We start from the raw sequence: 25976 nt of genomic DNA on the forward strand, positions 1-25976 counted from the left end.
ATTTCACCGTGATGATACGAGAGTCGACAGCTAAAGAGTGCAATAACGAAATATTATTGGAAACAGTTTATGATGCGACTGCTGTTGGTGGAAAGTGGTTTGTAAGACTACGCACCACTGTTGGATTCCTGTCATCTTCAAAACCTACTGAGTAATGATAAATTCAGACTTGAAATTGCCAAAATGAGTCTGCCATTAATGATAAAGATTCACGGAGGACATGGAAAAAGTTCATAGAAGGACAGCACATTTTGTTTATCGCGAAATAGGGGAGGGATTTGTCATGGATATGACACGCGAATTGATGTGGCAATCACTAAAAGTAATGAGTTTTTCACTGCGGTAGCATCTTTGCAGTAAATTCAAGTCATCAAATTCCTTCTCAGAATGCGAAAATATTTTATTGAAATAGGGCGAAATGATCATCATAATAAAATAAATCAGATCACGTACGGAAAAAAATTAAGTCTTCGATTTTCCCGCGCACCTTTCGAGAGCGGATCGGTAGAGAAATAGTTGCAAGGTGGTTCGAAGAACCCTCTGCCAGGTACTTAACTGTGAATTGCAGAGTAATCATGTATGTGTAGGTGTAGAGTGATACTGTTATACTATGTAGAGTAATAAAAATCCATGTAGAGAAGATGTGAGTACAATCGTTGGCTATTAAACAGTACAGGCTGAGTGAATCAACAACTTGAGTCCGTTACGTACTCAACTGTTAATGGAAACGTCTTAAAGCATTTACGAGGGGCATTCAGTAAGTAACGCAACATTTTTTTCTGAAAGTAGGCTGGTTTTATGATGGACGCCTCACTCTTTTATCTACAAAACCCTATTTTTCAACATAATCTCTATTCAATGCGACAGTCTTAAGGCACCTTACTGGGGGGACCTTAATGTTGCATGGTATCACCACTGGTCGCCTATGGAGCCATCGTCTTGCTACATCGGTAAACTCCCTGTCATCCACATACTGCTTCTCGCGGACTGGTTCCTTCATTGGGCCAAACTGATGGAAATCCGAGGTGCGGATCAGATCTATAGAGCGCATAGGAACAATAGTTCAGTGAAGTTTCGTGGGCTATTTTCAGGTGGGCATACTTGTGTGCAGCCTTACGTTGTCGTGGAGAAGGTGACGTTCGATTGCATTCTTGCGGCGACGAACACGCTTGTAAGCGTACTGTCATATCGCTGGCTTGGTTGAGGAGTATCTTTGCGGGCAGCGCGTTTTGCAGGGTCGAGCACGGGACACAGAACTGTTGTGTTGTGGGTAGCTCTGCATGTGAGAGGCATTGTTGGTATGGAAGTTGAAGTGTTGCTACAAGTGCTATTACAGTAAAGTGATGAAATATGGGAGTGATTCAGAGCAAAGTGCGTCAAGATGTAATTAAAAATGAGCAATGCCGCCAATAACGTATTTGTGTATCCTCTCGTTGCGTGTCGTACCGTACAGCATCAATCATCCGCGCCGTGTTCGGTCTCCCAGGATGAACTGATGTGAATCAGTAAAAATTAGCTACCACAAAAGAGTACAATCAAGTGCCAGTGTCTCGTTACGAGCGTGAGAACGTGCGTTCTATCATCGCGTTTCCGCATTATCAACAATCAGCCGCGCTGCGATGGTTAACCGCGCGCTCGTACAACTGAGAACTGTGAACTGAAAAATCAACGTTACGAACAGTGTTCTATCATTACTAGTGTCAACAATCACCCGCGTCGTGTCGGTTAGGCGTACGCTCCTCAGAGCGATATTGTGGACTGGTAATCATCCATTAACTGGGATAAACACTTATGACTTAGAATGTAAACAGTGCAACCTGCAATTTTCTTTTACCGTCTCAGAATATAGTTGTTGATACCATAGGGTAGGACATTGTTGTGTTTTAACGTTGAGTGGCTCCCCTAAACCCGCTTGCATAATTCGATAGACAGTTTCAGGCAAGCCAGCAGCAGTGTGGGGCAGAACAATACGAACGCCGCGGGATTATCAGGTACGTGGTGTGGACAGGGCGCACGGTCCGAAGAGAGATGATGATGATGATGATGATGATGGTGATGATTGGTTTGTGGGGCGCTCAACTGCGCGGCTATCAGCGCCCATACAAATTCCCAACCTTTGCTCAGCTCAATCTCGCCACTTTCGTGAATGATGATGAAATGATGAGGACAACACCAACACCCAGTCGTCTCGAGGCAGGTGAAAATCCCTGACTCCGCCGGGAATCGAACCCGGGACCCCGTGCTCGGGAAGCGAGAACGCGACCGCGACCGCGAGACCACGAGCTGCGGACGCGAAGAGAGAACACCTCCCCCCCCCCCCCCCCCCCGGCATTTGTGCCCCCTGACGGGTTACACGCTGAAGTCGTTTCCTCAGTTTCCTGAGTGTAGCAAACACATACCCGCGTCGATCGTTGCACCAGGGGAGAGGACTTCAAACAGAATAACTCCTTCAGATCCTCCCACAATCCATCGCCATGACTTTACCGGCTAAAGGTACGACACTGAACTTTTTCTTCGGAGGAGAGGTGACGGGGCGTCACTCCATTGATTGCCAGTTCGAAGTAATGAACCTATGTTTCATACTACTGAAATGATCTTAACGGTCATCAAGCTATATGTACAGGGCTATTACAAATGATTGAAGCGATTTCATAAATTCACTGTAGCTCCATTCGTTGACATATGGTCACGACACACTACAGATACGTAGAAAAACTCATAAAGTTTTGTTCGGCTGAAGCCGCACTTCAGGTTTCTGCTGCCAGAGCGCTCGAGAGCGCAGTGAAACAAAATGGCGACAGGAGCGTATGTCGTGCTTGAAATGCACTCACATCAGTCAGTCATAACAGTACAACGACACTCCAGGACGAAGTTCAACAAAGATCCACCAACTGCTAACTCCATTCGGAGTTGGTATGCGCAGTTTAAAGCTTCTGGATGCCTCTGTAAGGGGAAATCAACGGGTCGGCCTGCAGTGAGCGAAGAAACGGTTGAACGCGTGCGGTCAAGTTTCACGCGTAGCCCGCGGAAGTCGACGAATAAAGCAAGCAGGGAGCTAAACGTACCACAGCCGACGGTTTGGAAAATCTTACGGAAAAGGCTAAAGCAGAATGCCAGTTCGGCATTTCTTAAACAGGAGATTGGAAAACCGATGGATCGGTTGTGGTGGAGATCATAATCAGCAATTCATGTCATGGCCTCCACGCTCTCCCGACTTAACCCCATGCGATATCTTTCTGTGGGGTTATGTGAAAGATTCAGTGTTTAAACCTCCTCTACCAAGAAACGTGCCAGAACTGCGAGTTCGCATCAACGATGCTTTCGAACTCATTGATGGGGACATGCTGCGCCGAGTGTGGGAGGAACTTGATCATCGGCTTGATGTCTGCCGAATCACTAAAGGGACACATATCGAACATTTGTGAATGCCTAAAAAAACTTTTTGAGTTTTTGTATGTGTGTGCAAAGCATTGTGAAAATATCTCAAATAATAAAGTTATTGTAGAGCTGTGAAATCGCTTCAATCATTTGTAATAACCCTGTATTTATATATGCGTGGTGGAATTGGGGTCAGGCGGATGTTCGGATAGCCGAAGCTGGCAAGGCGACCACTCGTATAAAGCGAAAAATCCGGTTTGGTGTCCTGGTCCGGAACAAATTTTCACCTGTAGCCACTGAATTTATTTCACTGCGGTCGATGTCACATTTAATTTCATTCCATCAGAGTGAGTTGTTGTATATCGGTCGCAGACAGACTACATATGTTGCCAATGCAATGTTTTCACACTGCATGTTGCTGACCCTTAACACGCAGGCATCTCTCCCCGGGAGACTACTAACAAATACAACATGGGCCTCACATGTTATGAACACAGTACTATACACAAGCTGTCTGTTGATACACCATCTGTAACAGGCGCTGCCAAAGGGCACCAGCCACACCTCCGAGGAGCGCGCGCTTCAGAAAGGCGTCGGCCCTAGAGACGGACAAAACTGTTCTTTACAGAGATCGGATCAGACCTGGTCACTCACTGGAATGAACTGGCTCTTTTTCATGACTCAGCACTCACCATTCACTCACAAAAATAAGTAAAAGGGAGGTACGTCGCCTTTTTAATTCAAGTCTCAAGACCTATATTTTTATCTACTTTGGTTCAACTTTGAAAGAACATATAAAGGGTAGTAATTTTCAGATACAAAAGTTTTAAATTTCGATTTCTGTAAAAATTACTAATATTACAACAAAAACTTAAGTATTTTTTAACAAGTAGAATATTTTTAAGAATGAAGACTGATTTTTGTTATATTTTGCTACTTTTACTGAAAAAAACATCAATATAAAAATTATTACAACTGCAGTTGAAGTGTATCTTCAGTAATCATTCACAGTCAGTATTACCATCTATGTTCCCATAAAGGAAAAATTAATCAGTACTGTCATTCACAAATAAAATTTGCCCCAATTTAGCAGATGTGAGTCTCTTTCTCTTCTTAATGCACATTGGTCCCGCTTTTGAAAATATTTGCTCACAGGCCACTGATGTTGCCGTGATACATAATACTTTTAGAACCAATTGATACGGTGCGGATCACAGCAGTTTTCTCGTTTCCCAGCAGTTTAAGGAATTGCTGTTTCCAGGCAAATATCCCTCCACTAAACATTGGTGCAGTTCGACAATTGCTGCACTTTGTGGGTCGTGACTTGCTTGAGCTGACTAATAGTTTCATTGAACTCCTACCAGACTGAAGAAGCCTCATGTGTTACAGTGGTAATTGGTTGAGAAATGAGCTCTGTTTTGAACAATCAACGCTTTCATTTCTTCAGTAGCCTTCATGTAGCAATCCTGAAATATTTTGTCGTCTGAAAATCCTTCGCTTTGGATCGGGGGTTCAGTAACGTTGGCTGACTAATCAGTTCCTTGCTGGAGATAGTCCCAAACCACTCTGTTAACCATTTAAACAAATTATCAACCGATGACTGTTTCTTGAGGACATTGTTTGTTTTTGTCTTTAAAAGATTTTAGTTGCCATTCCGTTAATCTTGGTAAGATTTTCATTTTTAAAAGTGAGACTCTTTTCTCTGAAACACTTCTTTGGTTACCTCATCGGAAACCTTCAAAATTTGTAAAGCCTGTTGCATTATCTCAAAGTCTGTACCTTTTAAGTTTAAGGTGATCGATTTTCCAGCTGAAATATCGAGGCAAGAAATTATGGGATCTTTATTTAAATTAAATCTTTAGAACATTTCGCAAGTAGAGTTCCATCTGGTTGGGACCTCTTGTTTCAGTTTCAGTCGGTCTTCTTTTAAATTTTTTGCATTTCAGGAAGTTTGCTTGAAGCAGAGGGTCTCTCCATAAGAAAGATAACAACTCATTTGACATCGTCAACGGTTTTCTATTTGGACGCCTGAATTGGGTGTTGTGCAGTGAAGTTTAAAGAATGAGCAAAGCGTAGGATATGTGGAAGTTTCAGAAGTATGGCAGTTAATTTCATATTTCACGCATTTTTTGTTATTATGGAAGTGATTTTAAAATTGATGTTGTATTTGTGGTAACAGACTTTATCCAGTTTTAGATGTTTTCTACAGTGTGTCTGTCTGTCTTCGAATCGTGAGCGCTCTAAAAGGCATGACTCTGTTCACTCTTCTCATCTGTGGAATTTGCAGCGAGTGCATAGAAACTAATGCTGTTTACACTCATCCAGGGATCAGATAAAAGACTGCCTTTGTGGTGATTAAATAATTTCTAATTTTTTCAAATAACTATGATGTAATCTTGGCATTTGCAAGTTTGACAACATTTTTCGTCTCAGTTAATTACAATTTGGGCAAAGCTCACCCATATATGGGTGAGCTTTGCCCAATATATATATATATATATATATATATATATATATATATATATATTAAATTCTACCTCTTCAACTATAGAGAAACGATGGTATTCTCTGCAAATCACTTTTAAAAGCTGTACATCTAACGGCATACTTTATTTAATGTGAGCGGATTTATAAAATTAAAAAAAAAATACTTATTGGTTGTTGGTAATGAAAAGCAGTTGCGGATGAAGGCATCACAAAAGAAAGTAAGTCATGACTTGATCCAGAACCTGACTACACTGGAGGGCTGGATACAGCTTGAGGCTCAATTTGCCTTTCTGAGAGGGTAGGCTACCTTTACCCGAGAGAAGCAGGCGTCACTGAGGACGGTTCATGAGAAATGATTTCTCGAGTTTCTGCATCGATTGATGGCGTGGTCGGTTTTGTGAACTACATCGCTCCAGAAGTACTGTAGGGTGCTTCGATTTTAGACGTCTCTTCATGTTTAATAATGAGCCAGAAGCCATGGAAATTATATGCTGACAATGGCATTTTCGTTTCTCTTTCCAGTTTGGTAAAATGGTACCAAACATTGCTCGTAATTATTCTAGGCGATCGCAATGTAGACGACATATTGTTGTGCAGGACTGAGAAGAGTGCATTGGTAAAATTAAAATATTTATTATTAACACAGAAATTTTAAATTGAAAAAGCTTAAAGCTAGAACAAATATACATGCAGCACGTTCTATAATCAGCAGTTAGAGAGCAGGCTATAGTACGCTGTGAGCTACGAAATCTAGTCATATACGAAGATGTCTGAAATGGTAATAGTGATGAAGAAATTCGCGTAGACAAGCCTGATAATATGCGAGGATTTCACTATTGAAAGATAAAATTTTTGAATAAAGTGGTATCCGAATTTGGACTATATAGTGCGTGAGGAAGAGAGGGTAGGATAACGGTGCGGATAAAGGCTGGAGAACAGCAGTGCAAATGAATTCTAAAGTCTCTGCTCTAGGAACTACGAACTTGTCTACTCATGCAACCACTAGTTCCACCAGTATGTGTGTGTGTGTGTGTGTGTGTGTGTGTGTGTGTGTGTGTGTGAAGCGCGCTCTCCAGTTCCCTAACTGTAGCCTCTGTCCTAGGACACAACAGAAGTAACAGATGAGCAGGTAGAGTACGCTTTCACTTATTACTGACCATGCTACTAACACCCAATGGTAATGAAGACAAACAAATCAAATATATGTTCGTAAACATGAAATCCGATAAGAAAATTTGCCTGATGTGCGTCCTCTCAGACCTCAGAAAGTAGTAGGGATAGCCTGTTTGGAAAATGATTTTTCAAAATTCGATTCGACTTAGAAGCATACATATAATACTAGGAATACTAACATAAATATTCCGCTCCTTCACTGTGAAATTCAAGTGTGTAATTCCTTCTTCAAATGTAACAGTATTTCAGCTTGCACCTACCCATAATGGAGTCTATAGTCAGGCCCCCATGTATACATATACCACGAGATCCACAAGCAAAGAAATTCATAACTGAATATCAGCTCACATCATCATATTGATGACTTACTCTCTAAAATGTGCAAGGAATAAACTGTGCCAACATACAGAGACTTTAAGAGTATTTGTGTTCAAGATGCTACTTCAGGCGGGTGTAAAAATGAATGTGCGCAACGGAAAATACTGAACGCGAAAATGAAGATTCGGCGCTGTCTGACTACCCCCTAAAGCAGATCTTAGGATCTCATACTGATGATAGTATTTCCGCCTTCTTGCTCTTTAACATATAAATTACAACATAAACATAAATGAATGATTAAGGGAACTACTAACTACTACATGATAAATGTTGTTTCTGCTTACATTTATTGTAAATTAAAACTCCGTTATGTATTAAAAATGATTATATATTAATGTTCAATGGACATACAGAGATACAAATGAATTTCCTAAATAATATTACTGATCAGTTGCCCAAATCTGCCCCCTTCTAAGGCTATGTGACCCGATATAAATACAACGAGACGACTGACATCATCTGCGTACCAATCTCTAGAAGACACTACTTTCAAAGATGATCTACAGTGGTGTGCAACCTCAGTGGAAATAAAATTTAAGTGATCGCAGCTGTTTAGCTTTTATAGCCCTAGTAAGCCGAAGCAATTAGCAATATCACCGTCTGTACTGCGTCCGGTGCGTCGGGGTGGTGGTTCTCGTACACGTCTGCGACAGTGGAAGAACTCCAGAAACAGAATAAAAAACTCATTCAAACACTAGGACGGCAGAAGGTGGTTCTCTGACTAGAGTAATCCAATACTGTCTTCTCCTCTCCGTGTTCTACAGACAAGAAACGCAAACACCCAGCCACAAGGACGGAGTTCAGATAACGCCTCAACGTGAGTATAGACAGAAGAAGTCTTCTCAATCACTGAACGTTGGTTATTCAACGACGACTCCCTACCTGCAGGCGAAATTCAGAATCGTATAAGTTCGCAACAGTACAGTGCCTAACCGTTCTAACTATAAAATCTCCTGAGAGCAAACACAGCAAGACCGTCTGTGTCAACAAAAGCTGATACTGAGCGACCGTCAAACACGGGCGCTCAAAACGGAAGACCTCTTTCTCTCCACAGCTGTCTTCCCAGCAAAGCTCGGCTGCCCTCCCTCGTAACTGCAGAAAGCGAATCATATTCTCGCAACCACGGAATATTCTTCTTCTCTACAGATTCTTCCGAACGCCGACCGACCATATTTTAGTCTTTTGTCGTCCAGCGCGGAAAGTTTGCGAGGAAATACCTATACTCGTTAATTAGGAATTCATACAATGGTCCGCTTCTCAGTGTAAAAATATTCTGAAATAACCCAGCCTGCGTGATTTCTAAGGTAACGCTTCCTTGTTCCTATCTGCTGCATCCAAGATTTTCAGAATTTCCGACGTATTATCCGGTTATCCTTCCGGCCTCGCTACAAAACTTGCCGGCCGCCACTGTCTTGTGCTTCGGCGCACAGGTGCTTGGGCTGCTTCCTGTATTAAGCAGGACCAACACACCTGTGCGGGCTTTTCCATCCAGGGCCTGAGTAATGCCTATCTTTTCATTTCCACTGGTGTTCAAATCTCTGCTTGAACAGGCAATCATTCATTACCCTGTTTTGATAATAAAGGCAATCCATCACTTTTCATGCAATAAGTTTTAACAACTATTTGCAAGGTCTACGTGACAATATCAATCTTCTTTAAATATTCATATATACGATGTACAACCTATCAAATGATACCTAATTGCGATTGTAAACCATAGAAAAGTATGTAGGCGAGTGCTTGTGAGGTGCGATATTATAGCTACCTTACAAGTGTACCTGATTTTTCAGAGGAGGCACAAGAGATAATTTGGGAGACGACTTCCATACTACACCTGGACGTGAAAGAACAGCTCCACGGATTTACTACCAAACTAACTCTATTACACAATAAATATCCTCACCCAAAGACCGGAAACCCGAAGGGAAAACCTGCACCTTGGTTAGCGGAAGAGCTAAAATCGTTCATGAATCTCGGAGGCACTGCACACCGGACTTACAAACGATCTCCTACCCTTGAAAATAAAACTGATTACATGCAGAAAGCAAACAGTCAATCAATCTGAGAGAAACAATAACTAAGACATACCAATACATTATTCTAAAGCATAAAGATCAGATGCTCTACAAAAAGTTTGTGTGATGTAGGGAAATGTAGGTGAACTAGAAGTTGCAGCTGATCCTTTGTCCCAACCAAGGAACTAAACCAGTACCTGACTTTAGCGGAAACCTTCATTGAAACGCAAACAACATATAGACTTACTGATTATTTCACGGAGGTAAATGCTAACTTTAGCGAAAACCTTCATTGAAACGCAAACAAAATATAGATTTACTGATTATTTCACGGAGGTAAATTACTATAGTCGCGAAAAAGTCTTTCTTGAGCTCACAAGGCCATCGAAAAATCCTTCAGCTCAGCATTTACTGTATAGGGCGACGTCGCTGTCCAAATGATCAGGCTTATTATTGGCTTACTACTGCTCATAATAATTACTGTTTAGCAGACCATTAAGCTCTTTCCTGGACAACACAGCAGAAACAATCGTTCCCATCAGAATAAAAGTACTAGAGGTCCGATTGCTAAGAAGAGTAGTTGGGTACATTGTCTGACAGGACAGTGAATGTAGACATCAGAGAACAAATCGTAGTGAAAAACTTCAATGGGTGGATTAAAGAATATAGAAACAACTGGAAGGATTATGTCATGAGAACGGAAGATGACAGATTACCAAAATTGGTGATAATTATTAACGAATGGGCAGAAGACATTTAGGAAGACCGAGAGAAATCAACAGTTTTAACCAAGAGGGCGAAACAGGCAATTGCCTAATACATGCTGAGAGGAGGAGGAGGAGAAGAAGAGATATTATGTTCAAAATATTATGATTTTTTAGTAACTGTGATTGTAATAAGTTTCGTAAGTACATATGAAACTCTGGTCTCATTTAAGAGGACACCTAAAGGCATTACCCTGTTAAGGTAGAATGAATATAGGCTGCCTCAGGATGAATGGTCAATATTCACGGATGTGACAGGAACGGTCATTTGAAGAAGAAAAGTTCATGTACATATGAACTACTGTGAATGGTTTCTGAGATATAACACATTTAATGTACATTGTTATTTATTTTCTTTATTGTTCAGTACACTGCCAATGTTTAAATGTACCATAGTAGCGTAGACGCTAATTTGATGGAAGACACGTGATCTGTCAAGTTGGGAAACTACCGCAAACTGGCTTACGTACACCACAACACATATACATTGTGCAAGGTTTTCCATATTCTCTCGCTAGTTCGAGAACAAATAAATTGGACCTTTTTAAAGAAAATTTAATGTAGTTTAATTTTGTACTGTGACAAGTTTTCGCTAGCGGCCGCGGATTTCTTGTTATTCAAGAAAGACGTACAAAAGGAACTACACGCATGTTCCATCTCAGAAACCAGTTGGAATAGGGCATCTGTCCATGTTTAGTTTTTTTGCTTCAAATGATCGTTCCTGTCATATCTATAAATATTGACCATATCTCCTGAGGCAACCTTTATATATGGATTATCATGTATGTTAAAATAATTGTGTGTTATACATACCATTATATTTAGTATCCTACCTACCCATGGTAATTAAAACTTGCATAAAAGATAGCCACGCAATGACAACAACTATGATTGCGAGAGACATAGAAGAAGACATAATAGTACAGCTAAAAAGAACACTCACATCACAAGAAAACCGAAGAGCAACAAAACAAGAAGACGACAACTAGAAAAAATCAAATAAGGATACAAAGAATAGAGAGGTGAACTCGGATGGAGAGGTGCTCAGTCAAGAAAGCGTGTTGCAAGCTGTATTACTGTGCCATAAGAACAGCAAACAGCGTGACGCCTCAAGAGGCCCTGTGGTCTACTCCGTGCGATCTTGTCCATGAGAGTGGGGGAACTAGCTTGCAATCCAATCAGTAAGAGTGGTGGGGGAACAACGAGCTAGTGAGCTACTTCGCAATCTGATCCCTGAGAATGGTGGAGGAGGAGTGAGCTAGAGAGACGGATTACAGTCCGATAACAAATGGAACTTGCTTTATTTTCTCTTTTCATGGATGAGAAAAAGTTCGTGTACTAATGAGGTATATGCAAATCCACACGTGCAAATGGTCTATAATATATTTTTTTAAGCTTGGGAAATGTCTTCTTGAGGATTTGGGATGGGGTGCCATTGCAGCAGCGTAGCACAGAATTTTCATCCTGCTCATTGCAGCAACCAGAATTTTCATCCTGCTCATTACAGCCACCAGAGACACATTTTCAAATCAGATGAGATACCATTTATTTTTTCCAATCATCCATCATCCACTATTTAGAAAGATCTGGCTCTTTGAATCAATTCAGTAGCGGTCTGCCCATCTCTAATTGGCAGTGCTACTGCATGAACGAGTACCGTCCACGCGTCACGTGTTCGCAGACGTACTTCCGCCTGCAGGACACTTTAGGTCAAGCAGTGCACAGCTTCCACGTGGCAGTCAGTCGCTTACTTAGTACCGGATAAGGCCCCGGCTACACTCTCAGTTCACCAATCAGAACTTGTCGAGATCACCCAGGATGCTCGAACTATACCACATCATCTCCGCACTGCTCCACGTTACTCCATATGGCGTGGCCCCAGTACTGCCTCACCACTGCACTACTACAGGCAGTCTGTGGACGTGTCTCCACGACACTCCTGCTGCGGACGCGCTCTGCAAGGTGACTCACGACGAGGCTTCCCTCTGAACTGTTCTCACGTCAATGAACTTTTTTCCGTTATTCTCAAGTGGTGATGAACGATCTTTACGTTGTTAGTGGAATCGAGTTATTAATAGATTTGTGCCGTGAATAAAGTGTTCTTCAGTTCAAACACTGGACTCGCATTCGGGAAGACGACGATTCATATCCGTGTCCGGCCATCCAGATTTAGGTTTTACATGATTTCTTTAAATCACTGCAGGCAAATTCTGGGATGATTCCTTTGAAAGGGAACGGTCGATTTCCTTTCCCATCCTTGACACAATCTGAGCTTGTGTTCCGACTCTAATGACCTCGACGTCGACGGGACATTAAACCCAGTTTTCCTTCCTTCCTCCTTCACTTCCAAGTGGGTATCATCATGTACTACAATATGCACCACCAAGAAAAGTATGTAATGGATATAGCTAGGGGTAACAAATTTTTCGAGCAAAATTCGTTTGCATCGAATAGCAAACTTTGGTTCATTGGTAGATCACAGGCTCTTAGCTGTCTATTAATATGTGAGTTACTGCACCCTAGAAACGCCAGAATATGACTTTAAAATTATGCATGTACGAGGTAAGAATAATGTGAGACCTGAGTTTCTCCTGGCGTATACAACTTTCAAATAACTTCCGGGAATTCAGCCAGGTAACACTTTCAGCGACCGCCGATATTTCGGCGGGAGAACACCCCGCCATTTTCAAGGCAAACTGCAACGGACAGGCGGCGTACAAGCAAATGTAATACCTCGGTTCTCCGACAGAAGCAGGAAAAATAACACACACACAATGAACTCTAGTGCCACCAAAGATGACCAAAGTCAGAGCTATCGATAGTGAGACTATGAATTCGCAGGTGAGGTAGCATTGACTCTGTCCCTCTGTTTTTTGACAAGGGAGAGAGCCGGATTCCAAACAGAGTTTAAACAGAAACCTCCATCCCTGTTAACGAGGTTGCTCGCTAATTTAATCTCAACTGCCTCCCTAATAACACTGTCCCAATAGCTGGACGTGCATGCCAATATCTCGGTGTTATTATACAACATGGAGTGACCAGTATCCAAGCAATGTTCGGCAATATCAGATCTATTTGGCTGCTGTAATCGTGTGTGCCGTTTATGCTCAGTACATCTGTCCTCCACGGTCCTGATAGTTTGACCAATATATGCCATGCCGCAGCTACAAGGAATACGATATACACCCGCCTTACGCAGTCCAAGATCATCCTTAACGGAACTCAAAAGTGCTCTAATTTTAGATGGAGGTCGGAAAACACATTTCACATCGTATTTCCGTAAAATACGACCGATCTTATTGGACGTGTTTCCTACGTAAGGCAAAAAGGCAGTAGACTTAGGTGTTGACTCAGAATTATCATCAATCACCCGATGTACAGTTGGTCGATAGCGCAACGCACGTTCAATCTGTCTATCACTATAACCATTTTGACGAAATGTAACTTCAAGATGGGACAGCTCAGCTGGCAAAGTCTCAGCGTCAGAAACGACATGTGCCCTGTGTACCAAGGTACGAAGTACCCCTTCACGCTGAGCCGAATGGTACAACTATTAGCTTGTAAGTACAAGTCGGTGTGAGTACGTTACCTGTAGACTGCATGTCCCAATGATCCATCATCCTTCCTCCTAACCAACACGTCGAGAAAGGGAAGGCAACCATCCTCTTCCACCTCCATCGTAAAACGAATGTTCGGGTGGATCGAGTTCAGATGTTCTAGAAAGGCATTCAAATTCTCCCTACCGTGGGAGTCCGTTGTCTCCTGTGATCGCAAATTTATTTATGGAAGACTTCGAGGAACGTGCATTGGAGTCGGCGCCTTTAAAACCCGCCTGTTTCTTTAGATACGTTGACGATACCTTTGTTGATTGGCCTCACGGTAGGCAGGTCGCTGAAAGTGTTACCTGGCTGAATTCCCGGAAGTTATTTGAAAGGTAAGAATAATGTTGTCGTCGAGGCTTTATCATGTCTCTGAGGAGGATGTCAAGCAATTCCCGTACGTTACAAGCCAGCGGTTTATGGAGTGGAGCTGGTGCGCTATAGCAATCCACGTGTGTTCCGCAAGAGTTTACAACAGGCGAATTTTGTGGCCCAGAGATAAACGTGAGTTCACTACCATGGGCCTCAAACCACTGTAGATCCATTCCAGCCAGATGCCATCGGTGTCGGGCAAGACATCAAGCATGAAAGTATGCAGGTGGTCCACATTCAAGCTTCCACAGTCCACAGCTGTGATGGTGCCGTCAGTAACATATGCCATGGAATCCCAGGTAAACGTGCTTTACAGCACAATATTGCAGCCGCTGGCCTGTGTCCATAGTGTGGTGCAATGTTTCTAGGAACTGTTCACTTGGGTGACAGCACATCCGGACTCCGCCATCGACCTGTGGTAACAAGGAACGTGATCTATCCCATCAGGTGGCAAGTTTCTATTGTTCCCCGCTACATTGTCGATGATCTCGTGTCCGCTGTTGTCGTACTTTATGTATTTGGACGGGTATGGTCACACGTACGAGTCGTCTGCTGCAGAGCTTATGTCCAGTTATGTGCACTGAACGGTTTGCCGCAAAACACTTGTGTCTGCACCAGCCCTGTACTCTGCCGTTAGGTCTCAAGCAGATCGCCGCCTGTTCTCCTTTACAGAGCGGTCATACCTCAGATCTACACATTTTGTAATGAGGCGTTGACCTGCAAAGTCTACAAAAGGTGTCACCGTCCTTCAACCACTTTGCATAGATGCACTCTACGGTAGCGCGCCAACACCTGACCGGCTTCGCCGTTTTAGAGATGCTCATTCCCAGGCCCTGGAACACAAAAAACTGGCCTTTGTCAGAGGCGTTTACGTCAGTGAGTTTCCCCAGTTGCGGTCCGCATCGTCGCTGAAATGGTTCCACATTTGTCTCTGATGCTCTTGGACGCTTTCCTCATAGGTCACGTGGCCGCAAAGCGATCATGCGGCATTCGGTCGCACATAGGGTAGTGATCATAATGATTTGGCTCACCAGTACATCTGTGTAACGAAAACCAAAAGTCTTAGAGGCATGTTAACACGAACAGATAGTGAAGTAGGGTCTCGCTATACATATACTTTTATAGTCGCGCCAAAACCTCGACCCAAGAGAGCGTGGACAGATGAGCAGAGACGAGCAGTTGGCGAGAAAATGAAGAAGTACTGGGAAGAACGGAAGAAAAAGAAACACCATAAGTCTTAAGTTGTATGCGGTCCATAGCTGGCCAAATTCATAATTTAAAAAAAAAATAGTTTTGTAGTAATGTTGTTGTATTTTACCAGCTTCCATATGTCCTTTCTTTTCTGTAACAATATAATCTCCTCAATATGCGTCTCCTGAGCTACTTCATGGTGGAAAACTGCAGATTAAAACTGTGCCGAATTGCGGCTCGAAACTGCGATCATTGCAGATCGCGGGCAACTGATCTACCGCCTGAACTATCCGAGCACAGCTCACGTCTCTACTTCCGCCAGTGCTTCATCTACCACCTACCAAACTTCACGGAATTAGTCCTGCATACCTTACAGTAATAGCACTCCTGGAAGAGAGGCTACTGCAGAGAAATGGCTTAGTCATAATAAAATAATGGGATCCTTAACGGAGTTCCGATAACTCAGTTGGTAGAACACTTCCCCACAAATGAAAAAAGGTCGCCAGCTCGAGTCCTGGTCAGGTTTCAGATCAGCGCACTCTCTGGTGCAGAGTGAACATTCATTCGGAAACTTTGACTGAATCTTGGAAAGATGCTCTGAAAAAAGTCGTGAAAAGTGAAAATACAGGCAGCAGGTGAAATTTGTTATTAATATATGCATCTGAAATACATTTCCCCGTGTTTGGGACTTATCCCAGCCCTCGATTTCGGGACGAATTTTGCTGCAGTTATCTACGCAGCTGTAAGTTACAGTGTGTTTATACGCATTCCATTCACAGAAGCAGTATCAGTGACAGTGACGACTGAAGAGTAACATTCTCATTACCAATATATGCCACGTACTAGATCATGGGAACTTACGCGACCACATGTTTAGTGGCGCTCTCCCTCCAGCAGTAGGATTCCGATGTCAATGACTTAGTGGGGCCTCTCCTTCCAGAATAGAGTTCTGATATCAACGACCTGCTGGGCCCTCTATTTCCAGAAGTTGGGTTACAATATCAATGATTTAGTTGGGCTCTTCTTTCGGCAGTAGGGTTCCGATATTAATGACTTGTTGGGCCCTCTGCTTCCAGCAGTAGCGTTCCATTATCAACGACTTAGTGGGACCTCTCCTTCCAGCAGTAGGCTTCCGATATCAGCTTCCAGTAGTAGGGTTCCATTGTAAATGACTTATTGGACCTCTCCGTCCAGCAGTGGGGTTCCAGTATCTATGATTTGCTGGTCCCTCTGCTTCCAGCAGTCGTGTTCCAATATCAGTGACTTAGTGGGGTCTCTCCTTCCAACATTATGATTCCCGTATCAATGACTTAGTGGGCGCTTTCATTCCAGCAGTAGGTTCTGATAACCACAGCAACTGATATGTGCACCTGGTCGGCTGACGCTAGTCCAATTACGAACATTTTGACGGAAACAACAGCAATACATTTCTTACTACATTGAACTTTACGAATGAGATCAGATCACCAACACAGCAACTGTTTACTAGAACTGCAAAATTTAATGCAGTTGTCGGTGTACTTCTTGAATATCTTTTGTGAAAAATGTATACAATTAAACAAAACACTGGATCACAATGTTTGATTACTGTCACCTACGTTCCCCATTGTTTTCATTAGTTTCCTCGGAAACTGCCAAGAACAGGAGTACGTTCATGTGACTTTGTTGAGAACCGTTCATATTATCACCATTCAAATCATGTAGCTTTTCTCCTGAATCACTCTGTATTGTTGTTGTTGTTGTGGTCTTCAGTCCTCAAACTGGTTTGATGCAGCTCTCCATGATACTCTTTCCTGTGCAAGCTGCTTCATCTCCCAGTACTTAGTGCAACCTACATCCTTCTGAATCTGCTTAATGTATTCATCTCTTGTTCTCCCTAAACGATTTTTACTCTCCACGCTGCCCTCCAATGCTAAATTTGTGATCCCTTGATGCCTCAGAACATGCCCTACCAAACGGTCCCTTCTTCTTGTCAAGTTGTGCCACAAACCTCTCCCATATTCTATGCAATACCACCTCATTAGTTACGTGATCTACCAACCTAACCTTCAGCATTCTTCTGTAGCACCACATTTCGAAAGCTTCTATTCTCTTCTTGTCCAAACTATTTATCGTCCATGTTTCACTTCCATACATGGCTACACTCCATACAAATACTTTCAGAAACGACTTCCTGACACTTAAATCTATACTCGATGTTAACAAATTTCTCTTCTTCAGAAACGCTTTCCTTGCCATTGCCAATTTACATTTTATATCCAGTCTACTTCGACCATCATCAGTTATTTTGCTCCTCAAATAGCAAAACTCATTTACTACTTTAACCGTCTCATTTCCTAATCTAATTCCCTCAGTCTGTATTATAAGCTCTATTTTATAGGTTCATCTCTTGACAGAATTGTGTACCTTCGTATATTTACTGCAGAAGTTTCGCTCTTATCACTGGACTGCTACCGTATGTTCAGTTTTCACTTGCCTACCGGCTGCCTGCAACGGCCGCTAGAATGCGCCACTGGGTCGGTGCCGGCGCGACCCCCCCCCCCCCTCCCTGCCGCCGCCGGTCTGCCCCCCCCCCCCCTGAACACTGCCGCGGGCTGGTGGGGGCGGGTGGCGGCGGTGTGTTGAGCTCTCTGCGCCTCGCCTACTGCCTCTCGTTTGTGAAACGCCGTCGCAACAGACGAGGGGGAGACGCCATTCACTTTTGTTTCTTTCGCAGCGTCATTAACAAAACATACGCATTACGCCAGCTTACAGCCCGCTCTAAAGCATTTTGCGTTGCAAGGACGCTGAGAGCTACTTCAAAAGATAAGAGGACTTCCGTGAGACATGCAAACAATTAAGACTGAGATTTCCTTCTCGTACAAAAGAATGAAAAACAATTTATTTAACTGCTGTAAACGAGGCGAGATACTTTCAAGTATTTGTATGAAAAGGGGGAACGGTCTGTATACACAGCAAAAAACTTCATAAATTGGTTGTTTCCATTACCGAGCAAGTGTATTAACTCTGGTTCCTTTCAGGGAGAAAAATAATCAAGACAACACGCTTGTTTGTTGAGATTATTAACCGTAATCCTAAAGACTTATCTTCAAAATCTCTACAGTGCTGAGCTACTTACCAAGTTTCACATATCTCACACTAGTTTCATAGTCATCACGTGATACGAAATAAAGATAAATGGCGAGTTAAGTTGAAGAGAAGATACGGATAAAGCAATGGATAGCGAACATATCCAACTGCGACTATTAACAACCGCATTATACAGCAGGCTGCTCTACTAATTATTTTATTTTAGGACATCAGACCACCCACGGATCATATATGTCAAAGGAGAACAAACTACACATAATGCGTATACATTGACTAGAGATAATGAATTATCAAATTTAACTGTCTTTGACCCTGTAACTTAAGATTTTTGGACAGTAGCGTCAAAGCCCTAGTTACTAACGATTGTTCCAGGCACTTCAATGTTTACATTGCAAGACAGAGTGCATGCTGGTTATAGCAAATGTTATGCTATAATAGAACATTTCAGAATGAGTAGTCGTTGCAGTTATGGAATATAAAGTTGTATAGGTTTTTTGGGTATATTCTCTATATAATTATGTGACATTTTGTGCGCATATAATGTTTGTATGAATAATCTTATGAGACATTAGCCGTAGCCATTGTATGAGTTAACCGAAACCCGAAAATAAAACGAGTAGTATAGCTGCGTATATTGTATAACGTAGTTCTCAAAAGCAGCCTGTAATTTATAATGTCAGTGAGTCACAGTTGAAATCGGCCAAGTCGTGCAAGTACCTGGATGTAACACTTTATAAGGAAAAGAAATGGAATGATCACATACTTTCAGTCGTTGGTAAAGCAGATGGTAAAATTCGGTTTACTTGAAGAATAGTGGGGAAGTGCAATCAGTCTGCAAAGAAGATGGCTTACAAATCACTCGTGCGACCGGTTCTAGAATATTGCTCAAGTGTGTACCAGGACCCGTACCAGATAGGACTAACAGGGGACAGTGAACGTATACATAGAAGGCCAGCACGAATGGCCACACTTGTCTGATCCGTGGATCCGTGGGAGAGTGTCACAGAGATACTGAAGGAATTGAACTGGCAGACTCTTGAAGATAGACGTAAACTATCCCGAGAAAGTCTACTAACAAAGTTTCTAGAACCGGCTTCAAAAGATGACTCTAGGAATGTACTACAACCCCCTACGATCGCTCACATAGGGATTGTGAGGATAAGATTAGAATAATTACTGCGCGCACAGAGTAATTCAAACAATTATTCTCCCTGCGCTCCGTTCATGAATAGAACCTCTGGCATGCACCTCACGGTGGTTTGCAGAATACAGATATAGATGTAGATGTAAATTCATATGCTGTCCAACGCTGCTGAAACATCGCAAATTTATAAGTTACAGTGCTGGAAAACCTCTACGTTATTTGATTTTCAACCAGCTGAGCAAAACTGAACGTACTCAGACATTTCTCTCTTTACTTATTCTGATCATCACTAAAATGACAAACAAATTTTTTTTTAGCGCAACGCAATCTGACTTTCAATAATCCCTGCAAAAGTTTGGCCCTGACTAACAGTAACCTATACGTTTCACAAATCACTTACCTCAGAAAAATCTTCGTTACTCAAACTACTGCAATACAGCGAGCGTCAATACTGCCAGCTAAATGAAAGATTATAACTACTGAAGCCACTAACTACTGATACGCATAGTTAGAAAATGAAAGATTTTGGCAGAGAACAAACAATATATATACCTTAATAGTGTTCAAAAGTCATAATATGTATATCAGTTCATGACATCCGATCTTACAAATTTCGTTTTTCTGATGGACACACGTCCAGATCGTCCGCTCTCAAAACTCTGCCATTTCTCTCCCCACATCTAACACTGCTGGCGGCTCACCTCCAACTGCGCAACGCTACGCGCTGTTCACATCCAACTGCCCAACACTACAATAGCGAATATTCCAACAATGCCAACCAGCCACAGACTGCACACAGCACAGTCAGTGATTTTCATACAGAGTGCTACGTGGGGTTACCAACATAAAAACCAAAACAGCCTACTTACACTGCCTACACAGAATGTTTCATATTACTTTTATTTGGGTCCTGCTGGAGGACCAAGAAACTGGAGTAACGCAACTTGTTACAGAACTTATGCTGATTAATCTCTGTACTACAAGTTGTTTGGGTATCACAGAACGTCTTCCTGAACTTTGGAAGTGTGGTGTAAATGGCTGAAAAATGACAATTAAACTTATCGTATAAAAACGAAACAGGAAACCTTCACTATTAGGATAGTGTAGTACGTTCAATACTGTCACTACATTAAGTCACTGTGTTTCAGAATTCAGTTGAAATCGTTTTCAACCCTTTAGCTGACCTAAGAATACTCATAGTCTATAGAAATTCCGATTGAGTTACTCATTCTGTAGTATTTGCCTTTTGTTGTTTCCAGTTTCCTTCCATTTCAAGTAATTTCCTAATCCGAAAAGAAATTGTTTACTCTACCAAAACACTAAAGCTTTGTACCTGTTACTGAACAAAACAATAATCTCGTCACTGCCACTGCTTTTGCCAGCCCACCCAGCTTCGTTTGGTATCACATGGTAATGTATCACAGAGGCCCCGTCACGTCTTCAAAGAATCGTTTCATTAATCTTCAGCTTCTTTTACAGAAGACACAGCTCCAGAAATGTTGTCTTTTATTTGTTTTATCTTCGTGTATACACTGAGGTGACAAAAGTCATGGGATAGCGGTGTACGCGTATGCAGATGGCAGCAGCATCACGTACTCGAGGTACAAAAGGGCAATACATGAATGGAACCATCATTTGTACTCAAGTGATCCATGCGAAAAGATGTCCGATGTGGTTGTGACCGCACGACGTCAATTAACAGACTTTTGAACACAGAGCTTTAATTGCAGCTACACACATGGGACATTTCGTTTCGGAAATTGATAGGAAATTGAATATTCCGATATCCGCACAATCAAGTGTATGCCGAGAATACGAAATTTCAGGCGTTAACTCTCACCACTCACGGCGCAAAGGCCAACGGCCTTCACTTAATGACCGAGAACCGCGGCGTTCACCTAGAGTGGCCAGTGCTGAGAGACAAGCACCAAAGTCTGAAATAACCGCAGAAGTCAATGTGGGGAATATGACGAACGTATCCGTCAGGACTGTTTGGCGAAATTTGTCGTTAATGGGCTACAGCAGCAGATGAACTACGCCAGTGCCTTTGCTAAAAGCACGACATCGCTTGGAGGGCCTCCCCTGGGTTCGTAACCATATCGGTTTGGACCCTAGACGACTGGAAAACCTGGCCTGGTCACATTTCAGTTGGTAAGAGCTGATGGTAGGGTTCGAGTGTGGCGCAGACCCCACGAGACCATGGACCTAAGTTGTCAACAAGGTACTGTGCAAACTGGCTGTGGCTCCATAACGGTGTGGGCTGTGTTTACACAGAATGGACTGGGTCCTCTGGTCCAACTGAACCGATCATTGACTAGAAATTTGCTGTGTTCAGCTACTTGGAGACCATCTGCAGCATTCCTGGACCTCACGTTGCCAAACAACGTTGGAATTTTTTTTGGATGACGATACGCAATGTCTCAGGGCCACAATTGATCGAGACTGGTTTGAAGACCATTCTGGACGATTCGAGCGACTAATTTGGCCACTCACTTCACACGATATGAATCCCATCGAACGTTTATGGGAATAATTCCTGTACCGGCAACACTTCCAAAGGCTTGTTGCTCCAGTGCGCCAGGTCCGACACGATATTAGAAGGTATCACATTAATTGGTTCAAATGGCTCCGACCACTATGGGACTTAACATCTGAGGTCACTAGTCCCCTAGAACTTATACCTACTTAAACCTAACTAACCTAAGGACATCACACACATCCATGGCCGAGGCAGGATTCGAACCGGCGACCATAGCCGTCGCGCGGTTCCAGACTGAAGCCCCTAAAACAGCTCGGCCAACACGGCAGGCTATCACATTAATTTTGCCTCCTCATTGCAGCTAGCAACATCGTATTTTTTGTTTGTTAGCTATTTTCTTGGAATCCTTAATTTCTTTCTTTTAGGTTTTTGTGATTGGTTCTCATCTCCGCCCAGCTGGTTCTGGTGAGTCTCCTGTACATGTGAATCTCCACCGCTCGTAGCTACTATTATTATCACTGTAATAATAATAAAAATGTGACAATAATAACAATTATAATAATTTTACCCATTTTACAGCTGTCATAGCACGATCCAGATGAATGATTTAACGAACACCTCCCTTGTCTTGAAGTTCATAAGTAGGTTTAACAAGTTTCACACGAAAGATCATGTCCTTTTGGGGGTCTGAATCAATTTCCACGAAATACTTCTGAGTCGTAAACTGCATCATATTGTAAAATGATGAAGCAGTTTTTCGCCAGCTGTTCGGCGTGGTCTTCATCACAATACACTTTGATTTTAACACACTGCCGTCTCTACAGTTCCTTAAATTCCTTAAAATAAACATAAATAAAATCCCCCATGTGGATGTCGGCAGTGAGGAAAAGGCAACAGAGTTTCTCAAGTGATTTTAACTTGAGATGGAATTGCGTTCACCCATGTTGAAGAATGCTGAAGATAAGGTGGGTAGATCACGTAACTAATGAGGACGTATTGAATAGGATTGGGGAGAAGAGAAGTTTGTTGCACAACTTGACTAGAAGAAGGGATCGGTTGGTAGGACATGTTTTGAGGCATCAAGGGATCACAAATTTAGCATTGGAGGGCAGCGTGGAGGGTAAAAATCGTAGAGGGAGACCAAGAGATCAAGACACTAAGCAGATTCAGAACGATGTAGGTTGCAGTAGGTACTGGGAGATGAAGAAGCTTGCACAGGATAGAGCAGCATGGAGAGCTGCATCAAACCAGTCTCAGGACTGAAGACCACAACAACAACAAAAACAACATGTTGACGAATTTGTAGGTAGCTGCTTTCGTGACGCTGTGCAAGTTCCGTGGCGTCTGGAGACGGTGCCGATTTTTTTAAGTAACTATATGGGCAAGACTGAAGAGAGATTATTACAGTTGCTTTACCACAATAGTATAACGTACCCTGATGGTGGATACATGTAATGATGACTCAAACATGGGTTCATAATGTTACTCTATGACACAGTCTACATCTCATTATAATGTTGTGCATAGGATTCTCTGTCTGTGTAAGTAATACTCCCTAAATAAGAACATTATTTTACATGTCAAGTTTCAGATGTTTAGAGAGCCGTCTTTAGACAACTGGCTCACCTGTACAGCGTACTACTGATACTTGGTTTTATTTCTGTTTTATTTTCGCTGTTTGTGAGTTGTTGCCAGTACATTCAGCAGACTGTTCATATTCTTTTCTTAATCTGCCAGTAAAGCAATGTCACCTCGTATGCAATTGACAGTTCATCCAATTTTTAATCTCAGGTTTAACATCTTAACCTCTTCGTAAACTCAATTCAAAGTAGTGTGATGTTAACGGATAGCATTACCTTTTTATATTTTTGCTGTTCTTTCACTTTACGTTAGTCATTAGTGAGAAGTTCTCCTAATGTACTTAATCGGATGAGCCGTCTGTCTTTCCAGTTGTTATCACTCGCTGCACGAAACGAAACACCTTTTTTCAATTGAAGATGCCACAAGCGTTGCAAATCTACAAAATCTTCAAAACTGTTCGTGATTACTTGCAGTCTTCTCTTCAGTATCATACACAGTGCTGCACATTGGTTCACTAGTTCTGGAACTTTGGTGGCGCGGTGGTTAGAAAAGTGGAATCGGATTCGGGAATGCGGCGTCATAGATCCCCGTACGACCACGCAGTTGTTCGTTTCTTGCAGTTCTCTAAGGGCAGGTCCACTGAGTAGTTGGTGCTCCGCCTCTAATGCTCCGTCTCTAATGACCGCGTTGTCGACGGGACGTTAATCCCTTGTATCATACCTTTCTTTCCTTCCGCTTGTTGGACAGTGGTTAAGATGAAGAGAAGCAATTAACAGCTGCAACCACATTGTGGCGCAGTTCTTTAGTATTTTGGTGTACAGGGGAGGCCGCATTTTGCAGGCAGAGCTGCAAGTATTACAATGTAAAAGTCGATTGAGGTGGACTTAGTGCAGTTAAGATACCTGTGGTCATTAGCCATGGGTGAAGTTTAACTATTTCTAAGAGGTTGTACTTATATTAAGGAAGTCCAGATTTCAAATCAATGTGCGAACATCTTAAAATTCCTCAACTAAAGAAAGGTCTTCCTACACTGATAGCAGAGCAGAGTGCTTCGACGTTGTCACTTATTTTCCGATAATGAACAATTTTGTGTGTTATGTTTTACACCTATCTGAATTTTCGACAAATTAAAGTCGTAGTTTCTGTGAACTGGAAAGTAAAACTTGTAAGACGTGTATATTTCTATTGTCGTCAAACCACAATTTATGAAAGATGTTTATATTTTATTAATAGGATTAAGTAGGAATAATTAATATTTGTCATGTTGGAAATAATTGTGGTAGCAGGGAATGTCTGCACCAAAGTATTGTTGGCAAGAGAGACCGCAAATTGATATAATTTTAAAAAGGGCGGGAGAGACCGCGTGCGGATACATTTTAAGAAAAGAGCGGGAAAGACCGCGCATTGATACATTTTGTAATGGTAGCAGGGATTGTCGGCACCAGAAAGCATTGTTGGCGGGAGAGACCGCACTTTAGCGTTCGTAGGAAGTCAGTAGTAAGCGAGATGTGAAGCGAGTCAGTAGCAGGTCTGAAGCGAGAGGTTGAGAGGAGCGGTGTGCCTGCCAGCCACCAGCTATGATTTACAAGAGATTATAAACGGATGTACTGAGACATCATCTAACTATTATCATAAGAGGAACTAATATTATTGAATTATTTTCTTTCCGAAACTCAAGACTACTGAAGGTATGTTTGAGCAACGCTAGTTGTAAGATTATTGTAAAAAGTAAGTCCCATTTGAACGTTTGTAAAATCATTTCATTACCAACAGCAAATATTTGAAGCGTTTTCAGAATATAATTAATTTTTGCTAGCAATGTTGCATTACTGATTATAATCCATCCCAAAACCATCAACATAAAACTTTACAAAAATTTTATTGTTGTCAAGAAGAATTACGTAACTTCAGTCAAATTAATTAAAGAATAACGTCAGCTTCGCTATTAAAGAATAACGTCAGCTTTGGTAATAAATACAGGCACTTATTATGACAGCCCACCAGCAGTTAATAGAGTATAGTAAACCAGAGTAAGTATATTCTTGTCGCAGTTCGATGTAGCAGTCAGATGGCGATCCAGTAAAAAAAAAAAAAAAAAAAAAAAAAAAAGAAGATAAGGAACAGTTTTGGGTTATTGCAGATAACGACTGAGGGCCACGACGACGACACATTCTATGTTTCATCGAAATAATCAGAAAATCACTTTTAATAAGCAGCAATTAAATTTGTATGCGAAGATTGAGAAAGAGAATAAATTTCAAAGGGAAGATTTCATTTGTTATTATTAAGCAAGAGATAGAAATTCTAAGCGAAGGTTACATAGGT

The 25976-nt window shown here is 42.0% G+C and overlaps 1 protein-coding gene across 1 annotated transcript in view; it reads right to left on the reverse strand.

Annotated features, from left to right (window-relative positions):
* The window catches only part of LOC124613855 (epithelial discoidin domain-containing receptor 1-like), a 616622-nt gene that overhangs the window by 531913 nt on the left and 58733 nt on the right, over positions 1-25976 (reverse strand). The gene's annotated exons all lie outside the window — the stretch shown is intronic.

This window comes from Schistocerca americana, chromosome 4 (assembly GCF_021461395.2).
Source record: "Schistocerca americana isolate TAMUIC-IGC-003095 chromosome 4, iqSchAmer2.1, whole genome shotgun sequence".
Taxonomy (NCBI): domain Eukaryota; kingdom Metazoa; phylum Arthropoda; class Insecta; order Orthoptera; family Acrididae; genus Schistocerca; species Schistocerca americana.